Source organism: Pithys albifrons, chromosome 8, assembly GCF_047495875.1.
Source record: "Pithys albifrons albifrons isolate INPA30051 chromosome 8, PitAlb_v1, whole genome shotgun sequence".
NCBI classification, from domain to species: domain Eukaryota; kingdom Metazoa; phylum Chordata; class Aves; order Passeriformes; family Thamnophilidae; genus Pithys; species Pithys albifrons.
The window spans coordinates 27391255-27410402 of record NC_092465.1 but is presented as its reverse complement, the minus strand read 5'-3'; the positions used below and the strand labels follow the sequence as shown (position 1 = coordinate 27410402).

Below are 19148 nucleotides of genomic sequence, written 5' to 3'. Positions count from 1 at the left end.
TAACTACTAAATTTGTATAGCTGGACCATGTACACCAGCTGGATTACAATGCAGAGGTTGGGAACTCATCTTAAAAACGGGTTCTGTGAAATTTGGCTGTTTAGAGAAAGGCAGTATTCAGGGCAATGAAAATATGTTGTAAGAAGAGACTAGATAGACTTTTATTATTTACCACAGAAAGCAGAGAAATACTTCAAACACTAGAAAATATATTTAAATTATTAACAGGGTAAGTAAAGCAGAAATGTGCACTGTCTGTTTACAAAACTAGCAAAGCTTAAAGATACCAAATTTTAAAGTATATAAATATCTATTAAAATTATGAAAATTGATACTTAATGTACTGGATAAATACAGCAATGATGCTACAGATGATAAGAAATTTATTAGGATTCACCAGGGGTTAGACATGCACTAGGATAACAAGAATATCCAAGCATGTCCTGAATTAGTACAGTTATTTCATACCAAAAAAAGTGCAGAACAGAAAGGAAGATAAAATCCTCAAGAGTTAGGAATTAAATTGATCTCTAATCTTTAAAAATTCAAATAGATTTTCATGAAGAGTGATGTGATTATGCCACAAGTAATTTTTGCAGGTTCCAGTAGTCTTTTGAGGTACCTACTGATCTTCATTATCTTAAAGACAGGACTTTGAACAAGGTGCTATAGCTCATGGTAAGGCCTTGCAATCCCTGTTAACTTCAGTGAGTGTCAATGCTGTGCATTCAGAGCATGAGCAGTAAGTAACCTCCCCTCCCACCTGCTTACAGAGCCAGGATTAATATAATTCTGTCTTCCCACAGCTTTCATCTCATCTCCTTCACTCTTTAGCACCCACCCATTGATATGTCTGTGGTCTCCCTGCTCTGTCTTGCTTTCTTACTTCTTTTTCTATCTCCTGCATGAAATACCCCCATGAATTCCAGCATAACTCCTAAAAGTTAAGACTCTGCTCCTTGGTTTCTCCTTGCTCACACAAGCCATGGAGCTTTCCTGCTCTGTGGACAGGCTGCTTTTCATCTCCCAAGGCAGACTGGAGGCAAAAAAAGGTGAAGGTACTTTCCCAAACATGATTACATCCAAGAACCAAAATACCACATTGTGGCTGTCAAAGCAGACAAAACTTCCCACCCACTTTCATACATGAAGGTCCTGAATGCCCCAAAGCTTTCTATTTTTCAGTTGTACAGCTGGCACATTAAAACACACCAGCTCTCCCTGCAAGCCTTTCTTTTCTGTCTCTAGTAACATTATGGTGACAATTCCCTGTCAGAAGTTAATGCTTACACTGACAGTTACTGGCCATACCATATAACTACACCTTCAGGCACCACAGTTCCCTTTAGGCCTCAGACATGCTATTATCATACCTGGTTGCAAGCAAGCACAGCTTTACCATGTGACATGCTTGAAAGTCTCCTCCTCTGATTTTTGGATTTAATATATTGAAGTGTACACACAGATCTTGAAAAAAACTAGGATATCTTCCAAAACCAGTGCAGAGGAGAGACCCAGCAAACCCATGCCCCTTTTGAGCCTGACTTATATCACATCCAGTCAGATGTTTCCCCAGCCAAGACCTGCAGAGGCCATCGCTACTGCCACACTGGGTTCCTGATCTCCAATTCAGTATCCAGTCACCCAGATGCTCATGGCAGCAAAGGATCAGGGCAGCTGAAAGGGGAATTGAGGCAATGCCTGTCTGTTTCTCAGTCTCTGTATCTCAACTTATTCACAGTAGGTGTTCCAGCACAATTGTTCAAGAAGGAAATAGATCTCCACTCTCCAAAGCTGTTCCAGGAATTTGACTCATTCTGTATTTACTGCATGTGGCTTTAATAAAGCCACAGATCCACCACGAAAGCACTGAGGTGGTCATCAAACACCATTCTGGTACACTATTGTTTCTGCCTTTCCCTCCTAAGTCCTGAGTGCATTCATATGCAATCTGTAAACACTTCCACTGTCACCTTGCACCGTGGCAGCTCTTCCAGCCACAGCTCAACAGCCACTTTATGAACTCCATTCAGTGCCTGCCAGAATGAAAATGTTCAGAGAAAAATAATTTTATTTACAGCTTACACAGGGGACTTCAAATAACCAGTAATAAATGCTTAACAGGACAAGACAGGCCCATAATTACCTCTCTCTGTCACTAATGACTACAGTGGGTTGGCACAGGAATTGCAATTTACACCACAGTGTCTTTGTCATCCCAAGCTGGCACTGCCCCTGCTGCTGCTCCAGGGTATTTGCTCCTCCTGTTCTCTCCCTCGTGTGACAAGACTCTGCGTCATACTGTGAACACAACCCATGTTTGCTGCTTCATCTTAAATCTGGCTTTCACCACTTCACTGAACAGGTTCACCACAAAGCCATTCGAAGATCACTCCAACTTCTGGGTCAGGGCAGCCCAAGGGCTGGGCAAACAGAGTGGAAGTGCAAGTAAGAGAATGTCCTCAACAACCAACTCCGCTAAAAATGCCAAAAGTGGAGAAGAGTCTTCAGATTACTTGTGTTCACACAGAGCAATCTGTCAGGCAAACTGAAGAATAAAAAGCTGGAAAATTCTTCTTGTCACTGAAGTATTTGATCCTGAATGTACAAGGAACATTTAATCTTACTGTAAAAATATCTTGCACAAAGCAGAATCATTCCATCAGCTGAATGTAGTATCTGTAGTCTCACTTCTGTCTCCTTCAATCTGACACTTGGGGTGGTGTCTGAAAACTCTTCGCTGACTGAATATGTGCTGTAACAGCCACTGCAGGAGAGGTGAACAAGGCAATATTTTCATATAGATCACAGAAGAAATGTAACCAGAAGCCTCAATTAAATGTAACAAACTTTCTGGGCTTATGACTTCTCCAACAAACCTTGTAGTGCACTTCCAAAGTCGGTGAAAATTTTGTACTTCACAGACTTGGATATGTGAATGGTGGAAGTATTGGAAATTACTTGTGTTTCATGCTCAGCCTCCCTTTTACTAAAGAAAAAGCAGTGGCAGATTTTAAAACAAGGGCAGAAGACCAAAAATGTAATCTCACAGCTACAGTGGTGAGCACCCAAATCAGGACTCTTCTCTAGATTTGGTTTTCTGTTAGCACAACCCAAGCAAGCTGACATTTACCAGGCAGATGGTGAATCAGTGGGCCCAGGTAAGGTGTGAGTGAAGCTGTTTAAATGCTCTTCCCTGCTAGATCTTCCCAATTTGACTCCACACTCTTGGCATTGTGCTATAGTATCTAGTGCTTCTGCCTTCAAGCTTTTTAAAAGGAAAAGATTCTGACAGCAATTAACTGCAATTAATTTCTTATATCACAGATTATATGAATAAATACAACAGCATCCAGCAAGCACTCAGTACACACACATAATTTAATTCAAATTTAATCTACACTACCTTTTCTTGTTCAATATAGAATCAGAGGACCTAACTGAATTGCAACTTCTCCTTCAGAGACTGTGAATTGGGCACTAAAACTAGGGGTGAACCCTCCTGCACAGCTTGGAAAGCCCCAAACTACATATTTTATTTCTACTGATAACACATGTATTTAAAAAAATCCCCGACCTTTTTCCTAACCTTATCAAATATTTGGGATAGGTCTTATGTGAATACCTGAGTTCTGCACAAAGGCAGAGACCAGAGCAAGCATTTCCTAAGGCATTAACAATCAAAACCAAACAAATGCCTCTCTACTGTCTTATCCCCTTCTCATTCAGAAAGGCCCCTAAATTACTGTCAAACTTCACTTAAAAACCTAAAAAAAAGTCAAAATAAGTCCCAGAAAGTTTACAAAGTCATTAGGTAATATTATGGTTACTGAAAACATAATCTATAATCATGTTCTATTATAAATGCTCTGTGCTCCTATTAAAGGCACTCAGGGTATTAAAATACTATTCACATGCTTGAAGTCTGTGATCCTTAGCATGCAGAACAGAATTGTGGTAACTACTTATAAACAGCTTTAGTGAATATGTGTAGTAAAAAACCAAACAAACCAAACCCCACCAAAAGGTATTTGCAAACTGAATTGTAGAGAAATAAGACAGGATGTCCTGGGCAATATATACAATCTATTCAGAAAGACTTCTGAGAATTCAGACCATTTTGTAGTTCTTAACACATTTGGTGCCAAGATCACATTTATGCAGCGGAATTATCTGCAAACTGACCATGCTTTATTACAGCTTACCATCTGTTCTCTGACTTTACTTTTAGAACACAAAAAGCACATAATTTTCAACCTATGCTGATTTCCTGCAACTCCTAATTGTAAAAGCTTTCCTTTCACAAAAATGAAACCAGGTGAAATTGTCAAAATACATTCCTCTCTGTGTGTCTGCTGAAGGTACTGTCACTCACCTCACCGTGTGTAGCTGCTGCTTACTTAATACAACCCATCACAACTGTGTATCTGACAGCATCACCTGTATATAGACATCTTTGACACAGCAAAAAATATGGGCATCAAATGAATGATGCCATTTGGGAGCTAATGCTCCTGCTGAATACAATGCACACTCCAGAAACAAGCTCTCTGCAACTGGTACAGGCCTAGCAAGTCAGTAATCAGCAGAGCCACTCAATGATGAGCTCTTCATTTCATAGAATCATAGAATCAATTGGGTTGGAAAAGACCTCTGCGATCATCAAGTCCAACCCTTGGTCCAACTCCAGTCCCTTTACCAGATCATGGCACTCAGTGCCACAACCAATCTCAGTTTAAAAACCTCCAGGGATGGGGAATCCACCACGTCTCTGGGCAGGCCATTCCAATGCCTGATTGCTCTCTCTGGAAAGAATTTTTTTCTGACATCCAACTTAAATTTCCCCTGGCAGAGCTTGAGCCCGTGCCCCCTTGTCCTATTGCTGAGTGCCTGGGAGAAGAGACCAACCCCCACCTGGCTAGAACTTCCCTTCAGGTAGTTATTTCAAATTCTTGTTTTACCTGTGACTGGAGCAGCAGTGGGTGAAGTGAGGAATCCGTGACTCCATGGGATGTGAAGCCCAGCTGACAGCAGCAATCTGCAGTCAGCCACTTCTCGTATCTGCCCTTCTAAGTTCACTGCTAAGCTGTGACTGCACACCAGTCTGATGGCAGTAGTTATTTTAAAAATGATGTGATTACTTCTGTACTATGACAAGAGAGGGGGTCCTGCTCTGCCTGTGGTGAAAGCTTGCGGGATATGAACCAGCACCCATGTGAAAGCCTGGCAATGCAGCCTGAATGCAGGTAACAGGAGTACAGGGATGGGTACCATAAACTAACACCCTTTCTGCTAAGGAGGCCCCGAGCCCGAGCTGGTACAGCCCATTCCTAGCACGGGTTGTTGGCTCAGGCTCAGGGCCACACTAAAGCAGCTGTGTGACCTTGCACAGTGAGCTTTTTAGGAAGTTCTCTGGTACCACCCAGCTATCTAGATATGCCAAATGAATAATTTATCCTGCTGTACTGGCCAACAAGCAGAACATTTTGAGCTACTTTCTTTCACATTGCCATGTGAAGGTGTTCCAGCAGAAGAGCTAAGGCAGCCCAGAGTGACAGAAAGGAGAGAGAATTCTGCAAGTAATCAGAGACCTTCTCCTTCCCCACTGACAGGGAGAAGAGAGGACTGTGTCACTACAATAACTAAAGGAGTACTTGAAGCAGAAAATTATGCCAAGTTAGTAAGGTTAAGATCCATCTAAGAAGGTGCATGTGTTACTTTTTCCCACTGGGTAGAACCGTCAGAACTTGAGATTTCCACTTGACCTGCCAGAGTCATTCAGATGGATCATATTTGTTCTACTCCATATGCACTTCTGTGTTTTATGGTCCTTTACTACCCCATCATTCATTCTGGCAGCATATGGACCACCTAAATATTTGATAACCTTTTGACATGTTACAAAGATATTTGTCCACTTGCCAAGAGACTTTTAAACATCCCAGCTCTGTGGCATCAGCAGGAGGAACTGCTGCAAACCCAAACCTAGGGCAGCCTGAAACTCTGTAGGGAGAGTCTGCATGTTTATATTAAATAAAGGGTTATCTCTGAGGTGGGGAAACTACTGAAAAGGGTTCTCAGCAAACAACTGAGATAAGAAAAAACAACGGAAAAGAAAAAGATACCCCCACCCCCAGAAAAAAACAACCCAGAGAAAGGAACCACCTCCATACAGGTGTTTCCCGAACTGTATTAATTTAAATGACATACCAGGTATGATTTAATGAAAGCATATACAGGAACGTGACAAAGACAGACAACCACAAAAACATGTTTATTATTACCCCAAATCCTCCTATTCCAAAGCAATTTATCAGAAAAGGGTACTGTAAGACTGGACTGAAGGTTCTTAGAGATTACACAGATTAAAGATGACATTCTTAAGTAGTATGAATGTAAATTTATATTCTAAAACTCAATCTTCTGGGAAGTCCCAGATGCTCAGGGGACTTTCCCATGAATAAAGTAAATGTTTCCTTTTCCACCCTATAATGAGGGAGAAGCAACTGTCAATATTTAAAGTTCTCTCTATGGTCTAAAATGTTAAATTAGATATCTGAATTTCATCATCCATTTGTTTTGTTCATGCAAAAATAATCCAAAAAAGCCTGAGGTTTACATGCTGTAAGTCACCTCAGCAAAATACTGCACCCTGAAAAGGGTCAGATGCTGGAAACCCAAACTGACACAGACCACACAGGTTTTCATATCATTCTTCTGCTTTAGAGAACTATCAGATCAGTTAAGGAATTCAGGGCAAGCATGGAGTTTTAGGTGTTTATCCCCTGCACAATTAAACTTGACATGAGAATTTTCAGTAGACTTTGTGTCTGTGCTGAGATTTTTTCTGTTGGTGAGCATGGACAGTGCCATTGCTGTTTCTAACCCACTTCTGATGTCAGAAGCATTAATTCATAAAAAATGTCACTTCATATATTTATGCTGCAAGCTTTATAGGCATAAACCGTTCAAACACACCCTTCTCATTCTGTTCGATGCTTGGAACATACGTGGTATTTCTACAGTTCAACCCATAGTATAAGAGCACGAAGTTATGCAACTGGGCAAATATTGGAAAGTCTTGTTTAAAAAACCAGAATGCTTCTAATGAGTTCAGAAAGAAAACACAACAAAATGGATGTTTCAGACCAATGCTTTCACTGCTTTATTACAGAGTATCTTTAGAAATGGTCACCTGAAAGTAAGATAGACTGAGTTATTCATACAATACTGACAATAAACAGACACCAAGTCAAATGTCTGAAAAAAACGCAAAATAACCTGTATCTGTACAAGGAACATACTTTTTGTTATGTTTTAATAGCTTTTTTAACAAGCAGCACAGACTGCTTTTTGCTCCAACACTCTCAAGGAAGTGAAGACCTTTGAATTCTTTTTGAAGTGCTACATTACAGTGTGCCCGGGTATACACAAGAAAAACAGCACTTCCTTCCAAACCTTGCCCTTGCCCCATTTCTGAAAGCATCTTATTCACAAAATTGATTGCACCATTAAAACCAAAAGATTTGGGTCTTAAACCACAGCCCAGATGTGGAAATACTTTTAAATCCTAAAATTGCTCTGCCCTTACTTGTTATATTGAAAACATCCTTGCTTGGTCAATTAGCACTAGTCTTGAAGAAACAGCAGACATTATCTTGCTTAATGCACCAAAATTAAATCTATGACCCACCCTCTCCCTAAAAACTGAAATGAAACAGTGACCAAACTTTGTAGTAAAGCAATTTTGACTAATTTTATCAACTGAGTGGATTCTGGTTTATTTTTCATGTATTTTTTTATTTTCCTGGATGGTGCAGGAGAGGCAATTAAAGGAGAAAGATCTCTCATATGCCTGTGAGGCAGATCTACTCTTCAAAAGCATCATCTTCAAACAGAGAATAATCTGTTTCTCAAATCCTTAACTGGAGTTTAAGACCTGCTTTACCTGTGGGCAACACATCTGTCTCCACAGAACAGGGATGTGCCTCACTGGTAATGTTGAAGGTCAGCAATGACCCTGAGTAAGCAACAGGAGCCACTGATGCACTAGAAAGGGCCAGAGAAAGAAGGAGAATCCAAGTTTACCATCAGTGTGCTGCACGGAAAAGAAAATCTCCATTTTGCTTTCTGCAACTACAGCCTTGCAGGCAAGTCTGTTGGCAGCACTGCCAGCTCAGGCTCTGCTTTCCTCTAAATTCTTTCTTTACAGCTGTCTGTGAGGCTGCCTAGTAAATGGGACTGGGCAACCAATTTGCACTACAGACAAGGAAACACAACAAATCTCTAGCCTGGACCAGCTCTCTGAACCAACTCACAGACAGCTGCTCTGGTACTGCTGGCTCAGGAGCAGAGTCTACACCGCTGCAGTCAAAGCAAAGTAGACCAAATCGTGGGCATATGTCTCACAAGACTGACAGAAGACGCTGAAGAAAACACCTATATTCTGTAATTTGATTATTATTGTTGTACTGATGACTATGCTGGAATCAAGATGATTATTTTTTTATATAGTCAACATTAGCTTTCTGAGGACTGGGCTGAGATGCTTTTTAAACAGCCACAATGCTGACAAAGCAGCTGTTTGCAGCAGGTAACACACGTCTTCCTCCACTCAGCCCAGGATACTGTGTGCTGGTTATACACGCCACATTAAGCTTACGCTACAACTTTCCCTTCATAGTTTCAGCCACCACTATCATTTTAAAATTCAGAAGACAGGCCAAGGCATTTGTCAGTTTGTACTAACAGTGAAACTACAGTGAACTCACCGCCCAGGTGCCTTGGGCCAACTGGAAGGATTTACACCAAAGTGTTGGACCTGAACCCCTTCTGGATCTTCCATGTTTAACTTGGGCTTGGTGAAGATATGTTATATAATCCTCCCCAGCTGACTGGGCTCCTCATAACAAAAAGGATCCAAGAGATACACTGATCCACCCCCCTGAGAAGACTGAAACCTGCCTCTAATAAGGATTAGTTAGTTCAACCACACAGATATCACCAGGCTTTGAAAACAAGGAAACTTTCTTTTTTTTCCTTTGTTTTTTACTTCAACTGAGACACTGTGTTCTAGCTTTCCTAGCTGAAAAGACAAACTGATGTGGCTCTGATCACCATGGACAGAGCCCAACTCTTCCTTCTTTCAGTCCCAATCATGGATGTGCTGCAGTTCCCCCAAATGGGTCTCTTGATCCCGCTCTCTGCTGCTGAAGGGAGAAAGTTGTGTCCCACTCCTTCCTTTTCCTACAGTCCCTCTGTGAATTTGCACTGGTGTTGGTGCTGACAGCAACTCAATCACCAACCAATTCAGCTCACTCACACAGAAGAAAACTAACCTAATAAAAAAGCACCATTTTCTCCTGGGTTAGTGATTTGAACTGGCTCATTAGATTTTACAACACTACAGCCAGTTTGAGGGATGGTCAAACACTGCACAACCAGGAGCAAAGAGAAGGAGGGAGCAACATGTCTGTCTCTTGAGACCTATGTACAGTTGTACCAGCTGGGATGAAACCCCAGCAACAGATCCCTCTGTTGTTATTATGCTGTGGCTTTAGTACACAGTGCCCTTTTTCACATCTTCCCTCCCTTTGTATCTGCCAGCATTTTCCTTTCAGCACAAGAGGAAAATTTGGATGAGTGTCACAAAGAGGGCAGGGGTCCTCCAGCTACAGTAATGCCCTAAGCGTTTTTCCAAGAAAAAACTCTTTATAACCTACAAAAGCATAAATTTACAAATCCCGCTCATATTGCAGGCCACTTGGAGGAATGGACAGGGCCCAGTGAGTTTGAGGCCAGGCCAGCTACACAGAGACAGACAAAGTGTCATCAGAAAAAAAGCAGGAAAATAATGCTTCCCATCCATTGTTATAAAAGACAAGCCTGATGAGAAGAGATTTTACATTCAAGCCCTAGGAAAGGTGCAAGGGAAAGCAAACTCCAATTGATATTAGGACAGCAGTAGAGAATGGAAGATTTAGGGTAGCATCTATCAATAAAGTGCATGTAATACTGGAGCCAAAATGTCACAGGAGGTTGTAGAGTTTCTGGAGAGATGATTAAACTATTGCAGCCGAGAGCTGCAGAGAACAGCAGCTGGAGAAGTTAGAAAAAAACATGTGAGGAATAAAAAAAGGAAGTTCACACAGTAGTTGTTAAAAAAGCCCCAAATACAAAAGAGGCGTTTAAGCCAAGTAAATAAGTAGCACAATGAACAGTATGAGTACATGATATTAAAGTTTGGGAAAAGCTGTTGCTCATGTTTAGCACACGTGAAAACGGCTGAATGATCCAGCTCTGCAGCAAGAACCACCACAGAGGATCTGCTGCCATCCAGCTTAGTTATTAACACAGGGATAATTTAAAATTTTTTATGTAGACTACACTTTCATTTTGCAGCACAGCTGTCTGAGCTGCCCTCATCTCCCTGCTGATTGCAGCCCCATTCCTTCCCCTGGTTATGCTGGTACAGGTTCTGTGCAGCCACACAGCAGTGAGAGGGAATGATCCAGGTGAAAGAGAACCAGGTCCTGTACCCCTCAGCCAGCTGGATCATTTCTCCATGCAGCAGTCCAAGCATTTCTGTCAGTGCAATGGAAGTGACACAGACAGTGCCTTCAGCCCATATTACTGCCAAAAAATCCTGTGTGGAACTATGGTGTCAGTTCCTCAGGCAGTAGACAAGCACCAAAAAATCCTGGATATCTCAGACTACCTGCTCTTTTCTAAGTTTAGAAATCTATCTGGAAAAGTTTCTGACAAAAGAGAAAAATACAAGCCAGCTTTTAGTTCTTCCAAATGCAGGGGGGAAAAAGGTTTCCTGATAATGTCATTGACCAAACAAGCTATCACTGAACAACACACAGAGGAGCAGAGATTTTTACACATCACCAGAACTTTCCCTCCAAAAAACTGTAAAATCAAGGGTAGACATTTTTGTTTCAGTTTCCTGCCTTAAAGTAGCTTCAAAACGTTTATTATGAAGCTTCCTGCAACTGTGTCTAAAGTAGCTACTGTAATCTCTGCCAGAGAACAACTAAAAAGTAACAAAATCCAGAACAGTAATCGGCAGGACTCTCCTATCTTTCACCTAATGGCCTTAATTTACGAAAAATATCAAATCTTACAATATTCTCAGGAGAAAAATAGTAATGCTAGTTATCCTAAGATAATGTCCTGTACCCCTCTGCATTTTTCTCAAAATCCCTGTGAGTACCTAACAAGCATCAGTGCTGCTTTAAACTTGTATGTATATGTTTCTGTGTTAGGTAAACCATATAGATGCATTCAAACAGGAACAGACTTCCTCTGAATTCTTTACCTTCTCTCTTTTAAGTAGTTCTTACACTACTTAATTTTCTGTTCTTTCGAATTCACACATAATACTCTAAATCCGGCACTGCCATAAAAAAAAAAGAGAATATCCTTGGCTGTTTTCAAGTGCTTTTACCAACTGGAGCCTGGCACATCTTTACCTCCTGCACAGCTGAGGTTTTAGGAACATGGGAAAATGGAAGGTGCTGTATTTGTTCTCACTCACCTTGTATACTCTGGTACACTCAAGCAGTTCAAAAGTTTTGAAGAACAAAAAATAGGTATCAATGCCTTAATGCTGGGATATGTACACAGGCCACTAATGTCAGGCTGCTCAGGTTTCGTAATGACCATGAAATATGAACCTCACAGATTACAGATGAATCAACACAATTTTTGATTCAAAAAAAAAATCACTGCCTTGTCCTGAAAACTTTGACTGTATGCAGGTAGGGTACCAGAGAGCTCAAGCCAAATTCAGCAGGGTTGTTTCTGTAAATGGAGATTGCTGTCACATCCCATGAAACTAACTTTAGTGATCTTAGTGGCAGAAAGCTAGCACGGCCTTCTCATGCACAAAAGCCTTGAGAAGTGTGGGAGGAGTAACTGATCTCCACTTGCTTCCAGAGATCCAAAAATAGAGGCGAAGTGTGAATATCCCATTTGTTTCAAAAGGGTGCCAACAGAAATTCCTAGTCAGGGCCTTGTCTGCTCTCAAAATCTGCACCTACAGAGCTGTAACTGCACTTAGGCAAGAAGAGGCTGTTTGCTTCTTATTGCAGCAGAACAGTTACTTCGCAGAATAAGATCTACAGAATATTTTGTACTTGACATCAGTACCAACAGTAGCCACTCTTGTGCAGGTTTCTAAGAAACAGACAGTTCGATGACTTGACAGTCTAAATGAGATGTTTCTAAATGTTCTACACCAGCAAACCCCCCTACCCTTTTTTGGTTTTTTTTTTTGTTTTAACTTTTCTTTTTGTTGCTTTTGTTTGTTTCCTTCTTTTTTTTTTACCCAGGGTAGCAGACACGCTTATCCCCCAAAGTATGGCAATTAAAAACCCCCAGATGCAGACCATTTATTGCAAATCCAGACATCATGCTGAGAGCACTAATCTGAATACTGGTGTTCTATCAGTTAAATGAAAGCATTAAAAATTATTACATTCTTCTATCCTACATGCTACTATTTCATTTTAGGTCACCTGTAAGCCATACTTAGCACATACACAACCAACTCTGTTCCCTTTTCTATCTGAGCTGTGAGGTTACAAAGCTGGTGAGGAAATGTAGAGATCTGTGTTAGAAACAGGGACCTGAGTCTTCCACTCTACTATGGAACAGAATAAAATGTTGGGTTTCTAAAACTACAGAAAAGCAACAAGGATTTTCTGTCCCAATTTTGTATTTAAGATGTAGTGCTTATTTCATCGAACCAAGAATGAATGAAATACATCAATGCTTATACTTTCTTTAATCACTATAAATAGCTACATTGCTTACTAAAGTCCTTAGATGTCTATTAATCAATTACAACTTCACAAACCCTCTTCTCATGTTGGTATTACTTAAAGTGAAGTGATGTAGAGCACCTTTGGCCTTCATTTCACAAGAAGTGGTGAAAGTGACAGAAAACAGAAATTTACATACAAAGAAAACGGGTCTATCTACACATGTGAATCACAAATATCCATATCCAAAAACCTATTTCAGTGACTCTATATTTAAGTGTATAAATCCACATTTGTTGATACGGGGAAAGGATGCTAGTAAAGTCTCAAAATTCCTGTATTCTGAAATAGTGTTTAGTGGTCACAATGCGAATAAACAGCACTATGTGATATTCCTAAATAAGTCTCTGGTCCTTTATTTAAGAAATAGGAAACTCGCTTCTAACCCCAGGAACAAAAAAAGACAGGTGTTATTCCAGTAGCAGATTACGTGCAGGCATTTCAGTATTTACAAGGAAGAAACAAAAATTTAAAACATATTTTGAGAAGAAAAGTCATGTGATCAATAAAAATTTGTTATCCATGTATACAATTAAGAAGTGTAACAGTCTTGGCTTAAAAAGTTTTTTAAGACTGGCACGTCGTTTTTACTTACTACTGTACACAAAAATGCAGATATCCAGGATATGAAAGAATAAATAAAGTCAAAACACTGTCTTCTACTCTGGGCAAGAAACTGGGGAAAAAAGCCCCACAGCTGCAGCAAGGCAATGCTGGTGGAAGGTGGAAAAAGGCAGCTGAGCTGACTTTGCTATTAAGGCTGGGATAGGTCAAATCCTGCTCGCTGTGCAGCACCCAAGTCTGTGGAAAACTGGCAAAACCAAATCCCACACTGAGATTTACCAGCCGCGGCCAGGCTCAAGTTCACTTTGGGTTAAAAATACTGCCCGGGGAGCAGCAGCGCGGCCAGAGGGAACCGTATCGCTGCTACGTGCCGGGCGCGGGCTGTGCCCGCGGGTCCCGCCCGGAGCGCGGTGTTGGGTGACCGAGCCCCGCCGCCCGGCGCGGCCTCCCGGAGACGGAGGAACAGCGAGCCACCAGCCCCAGCGCTGCCCCAGCTTCCGAGCACAGATTTTATTAAAGGCTTCTCGTCACAGCGCCGGGGAGCGCCCCGCGCACTCGTGTCCATCGCGGCGGGAGTCTGTGTGTTTATCCGGGCGAGCGGAGCAGCGGCGGCCCCGCGGGAGGTGCCGGAGCCCGGCGGGGCCGGGGGGCGGCCGCGGGGGAGCGGGAGCCGGAGCGCCGCTGGCGGGGCAGGGAGGGGCGCGGGCGGGAGCGCGGCCCCCCCCGCCGCTCCCCCTCGTCGTGGTCCTCCGCCGCCTCCTCGGGGGCCGGGGGGCGCGGCGCCCCTTCCCCGCCGCGCTGAGCGCCGCCGCTGGCTGCCGGCAGAGCCGCCGCCCGGCCGTGGCGGCCGCCGCCGGGCCGGCTCCCATCCGCCATTATCCTTTGTTCGCGGCGCGGCGGCGGCGGGGATGTTGCAGGGCTCGGCTCCATCTTTAAGGCGGGCGCCCCTCCCGCGGGCGGTGCGCGGCCGGGCCCCCGCGTCCTGCGGCCCGGCGGCTCCCCTGGTCCCCGCCGGGCTGCATTTCCTTCCCTCCCCCCCGCCCCTGTTTGCTGGGCGCCGTCCTCCTCTTACCGGTTACCAGGCTGCTCCGTCACTGCTTTCGTTCGCGCCTGGGATCTCGCCGCAGTTTTATTCTCTCCCCCACGTAACACACCGCGTCAAACTACACCTCCGCCGCGTCACTCACACACACAGGCGCTCCCAGCCCGGCGACAGGCAGGCAGCGGCCGACTGAGGAGCGCCAGCCAGGGAGCAAGCGCCGAGCGCGCCCGGCCCCGCACGGAAAGCGCCGAGCGGTCACGGAAAGCGCCGAGCGCCGGCAGGCGGCGGGAAGGGCCGAGCGCGCCGCGGCCCGCGCGGAAACAGCCGAGCGGTCGCGGAAACCAACGAAGCGCCCCGGAGGGGGAGGCGGAAGGAGCCGAGCGGGCGGCGGGAAGGCGCGAGCGGCGCTTCCGCCCCGGGGCGGCCGTGGAGGAGGCTCCGGCCGGCTCTGAGCGCTCACGGACCTGCCCGGCACCCCTGGGAACTCCCCCTCACCCCCACCGGGGTGTCGCGAGCGCTCACGGACCCGCCTGGCACCCCCAGTAACCCCCCCTCACCACCAGCGGGGTGTCCCGAGTGCTCACAGACCCGCCTGGCACCCCCGGTAACCCCCCCAACCCCCGGAGGTGTCCCGAGCGCTCACGGATCCACCCGGTAACCCCCCCCCCCCCAACCCCCGGAGGTGTCCCGAGCGCTCACGGACCCCCCGGCAGCCCCTCCCCGCCCCGGCTTACCGCAGAAACACGGAATCCATCAGGTTGGAAAAGACCTCTGAGATCACCGAGCCCGACCTGTGACCGAACGTGACCGTGCCAACTAAAGTGCCGTGTCCAGTGTTGCTTTCAACACATCCAGGGCTGGTGGCTGCACCACCTCCCTGGGTAGTCTCTTCCAATGTCTGATCTTTTTGTGAAGAATTTCTTTCTAATGGCCAATCTAAACTTCACCTGGCACAGGTTGGGGCTGTGTCCTTTTGTCCTGTCAGTCGTTTCCTTGGAGAAGAGCCCGACCGCCACCTGGCTACAACCTCCTGCCAGGGAGTTTTAGAGGGTGATAAGGTCGCCCCTGAGCCTCCTCCAGGCTGAACACCTCAACTCCCTCAGCTGCTCCTCATAGGACTTACCCTAAAGACCCTTCAGCAGGTTCACTGTTCTCTGGACTCACTCGAGCACCTCAATGTCCTTCCAGAAGTGAGGGGCCCAGAACTGGACACAGCACTCAAGGTGTAGCCTCACTGATGCCGTGTACAGTGTGACAATCACTGCCCCTGTCCTGCTGGCCACACTATTCTTAATACAGGCCAGGATGCCCTTGGCCACCTGGGCACTCTGCTGGCTCATGTTCAGCCACTGTCTCAACCAACATCCCTGGGTCTGTTTCTCTCAGGCCAGTCTCAAGCCACTCTGCCCCCAGCCTGTAGCACTTCTGAGTTACTGTGACCCAAGTGCAGGACCTGACACTTGGTGGTGTCAAACCTCATGCCTTTAGTCTCAGCCCACCAATCCAGCCTGTCCAGATCCTTCTGCAGAGCCTTCCTGCCTCCAGCAGAGTGGCATTCCCACCCAACTGGGTGCTGTCTGTGAATTTGCTAATCCCATCATCCAGCCCACCAGTAAAGATATTGAACAGGATGGGGCCCAACACTGATCCTGAGGGACATCTCTAGTGCATGGATGCCAACTGGATGCAGCATTATTCACCACCACTCTCTGGACTGGGCCAGTCAGCCAGTTCTTAACGCAGTGAAGAGTGCATGTCCAAGCTGTGGGCTGCCAGCTTGTCCAGGAGCATGCTGTGGGAGATGATGTCAGAGAAGACCCCCTTCCTTGGTCCCTGGTGTCATCCCAAGACCCAACCATTCCTTCACTGTCGCCGAGGTGGCAGTTTGCACCCCTCACACCAGCCCCCTGCTTTGTCACCTCTCAGGAGGGACAGATGTTGTCACTGCAGGGCAGGGGACAAGGTATGGGTTTTGTCTTGTCAGAGAAGAGGAGCAGCTATGTGCTGTGGTCTTCAGTCTCATCTGCAATGCCAGTGTGATATCTGTTGCCAGATTTTACACACTGGGTAGGTGAACTGTTTCTAGGAAAGGTTTTTCAAATAGTTGAGGCCGCCAGGGAGCAGGGAAAGAGCCAGTGGTGCTCCAGCTGGGTGATTCCATCTCTGTCTTCTCCAGTTCACAAACACAGCTGAACACACTTGATCATAAAGCCTGAAGAATGGATGACCCTAGCTACAATAAAAACTCACCATACCCAAAGAAACTGTTTTCATTTCCCAAGACCTCAAGATGGCACTACATAACAAGATTTGAAGCTCCAAATCTGGTTCATTTTTGCAGCTGGCCTGGCACAGCTCCACTGCTGATAGTTATGCGGCATTGCGTGTCACTGGTGTGCTGCTAGTTCAGTTCATGTCAAGTCTTGTTTTCTCAAGAATGTGGATCTAATTTCACTTATGCTGTTTCATCTGTCTCCACCAGAAATTACAAGAGATGACTCAGAGAGTGATAACAATTTTGCTTCACCTTTGATTTTGTTGATTACAATTATTCTAAAATAAACTGTAAAAATTCTCCTTTTAATATAAAAAAAGGGTAGCCCAAATTAAACATCCTAAACATTGTTTCATTGACAACATATACTATGGCTTGGGCCACAGCTCATTTTTTTGCTTCTACTGTGCCTTTTCCCTCAACTCTGGCTGCAGACAGGAGCTCCAAGGCTGCAGTGTGGCACAGCCTTGGCTGCCATCCACTTCTCCCCATGGGTGTTGTGGACCTATGCCTTGCCTTTGGGTCAAACCAATACTGTCTTCAATGTATATATAATTTTTGGAAATTGATTTTTGATACAATTTTTGGAAATTAATTTCCTTCTTTAGACTCTGCTAGGATATGAAAATCTCCATCCACTACATAAGCCTTTCACAACTGCTATTGGGAGCAGAATGTTTCTGCCATTTCAAGCTTTTGAGACAGGTGAAAAATCTAAAATCAGTGTTCCTAACTCAGTCTGTTCATTGACAGTGAATGGAAATGATTCTCATATCAGATCACCAGTAGAGGTGCAAAGGTTTGTCTCACTGTTTTGTCCTTCTCATTTCACCAGATACTGAGGTAGAGGGTTGGTTTTGATAATGCTTTGACATTTGAACTCTAGTCACATTGTACAGAATTTTAATATTCTAATGTGTGCTTAATAAAGTATCTTCTATGCATTTTGCTAACATGTACAGATGTAAATCAGACTAGATAATTAAAAATATGTTCTAATTAATTTAAAATATGGACATTTTGCTAAGACTTCTGTGTTTCAAGAAGTGATTCCAAGACCAGTGTAATGATTCAGCCTTTGTTCTTCTTTTAGGAGGAGTAAAGCACTTTCTCTGAGAAAATATCTGTAGTAAGCAGAACAAGTGTAGCCATCTGAGTGTCTTTGACTCATGGATTTCTTTGTTTTCCCACCCTTCTCCTTGCCCTTGTGTTAATGCATCAGCTCCTTTTGCTCTCATAAGTGGGCAAAATTGCATACATTCTCCACCCATGCATGTTTCCTAGAACTGGATTGCTTGCTTTTGTGCAAGAATCACAGCAATAAAGCATTAAAGGAATAAACTGAAGTGCACTAACCAGATTTTGGCAAATGGCTGCCATCAGAAACCTGGGCAACACTCTTGACCTGAGTGATGAGTGGTGCTGATGGTCCCCCCAAACAACCAGGACTGCTTTTGTGTAGCTACACAGCTCCTTGTGTGCCTCGGATCCTGCTGCCTGTTTAGGGGTGATGCCCTGGTGCCCTGCTGACTCTTGCCAGCCCTGCTCTCACTCACAGCCAGCTCTCACTCACAGCTCCCTGGCCAGGTCCTCAGCACCTCTCTGAGAGTCTGTCAGCTCCTTGATGAGTTTGCAAAGGGCATCCTGAGCAGTGGCTACTTTTCTGCTAGCCACGGTAGGCTCCCCATATAACAGACAAGAAAGAAATTTATCTCAAACTAAAACAGATGCCATGGATAGGCCAGATGTCTGAAGGGATTTGAGATTACTCCCAATGTTGTGTCTCTTTAGTATCTCCATCTCTTGTGCCATCGCTGAGGCTTGGACCATAGTTTGATGGGAACTGGATTCATTCTTGACTCATACCAGCTCAGTGGTTGGGCTGGACGAACACAACTGCTGTGAAACCTTCTGACAGCTGTTCTGCATATTTTTACTTCCCTTGTGTGCAGAACTGGGGCTCTAAGCAAACCTGGAACTTTTTTGGGAGTAGAAGTGAAAGGCTGAGCTACCAAACCCCCTTCCCTCCTTTTGTGTTGTGACTTGGGGAATCTAGAAAATGGGATCGTAATGGTGTGCTCAGCAGTTTTCTTCTTTGTCAGTGAAAGTTTGCTTGATGATGAGTGAAACCCAGCAAGACCAATTACTTCTCTTACAATTAAGCCTCAGAGGAAAATTCATTAGCTTTGCAGCCTCCAGGTTGGTTACCCTGGGTAGTGGGGATGCATACAGCACTGCAGCTGCTTGCCCATGGCCCAGAATTGTAGAGACTAATGAGTGACATGTAGATCAAGAAAGGTTTGTGCTTGGCTGTGTGGTGTGGCAGAGCCACTGTGTACATAAGTTAGTCTGGAACAGTCAAAGCTGCTGGCACTGGTAGCATGCAAGATAATATTTACTGTGGAATTACAGACATTTTCAGTCAACATATAGCTGT

At 44.6% G+C, this 19148-nt stretch overlaps 1 protein-coding gene across 1 annotated transcript in view; it reads right to left on the bottom strand.

Moving 5' to 3' along the window:
* CREB1 (cAMP responsive element binding protein 1) overlaps positions 1–14667 on the bottom strand; it is a 39695-nt gene extending 25028 nt beyond the window's left edge. Inside the window, exon 1 of the mRNA XM_071562825.1 lies at positions 14467–14667. The gene's annotated coding sequence lies outside the window, so the exon portion shown is untranslated. The remainder of the gene's footprint in view (positions 1–14466) is intronic.
* Between the last annotated feature and the right edge of the window lie 4481 nt (positions 14668–19148).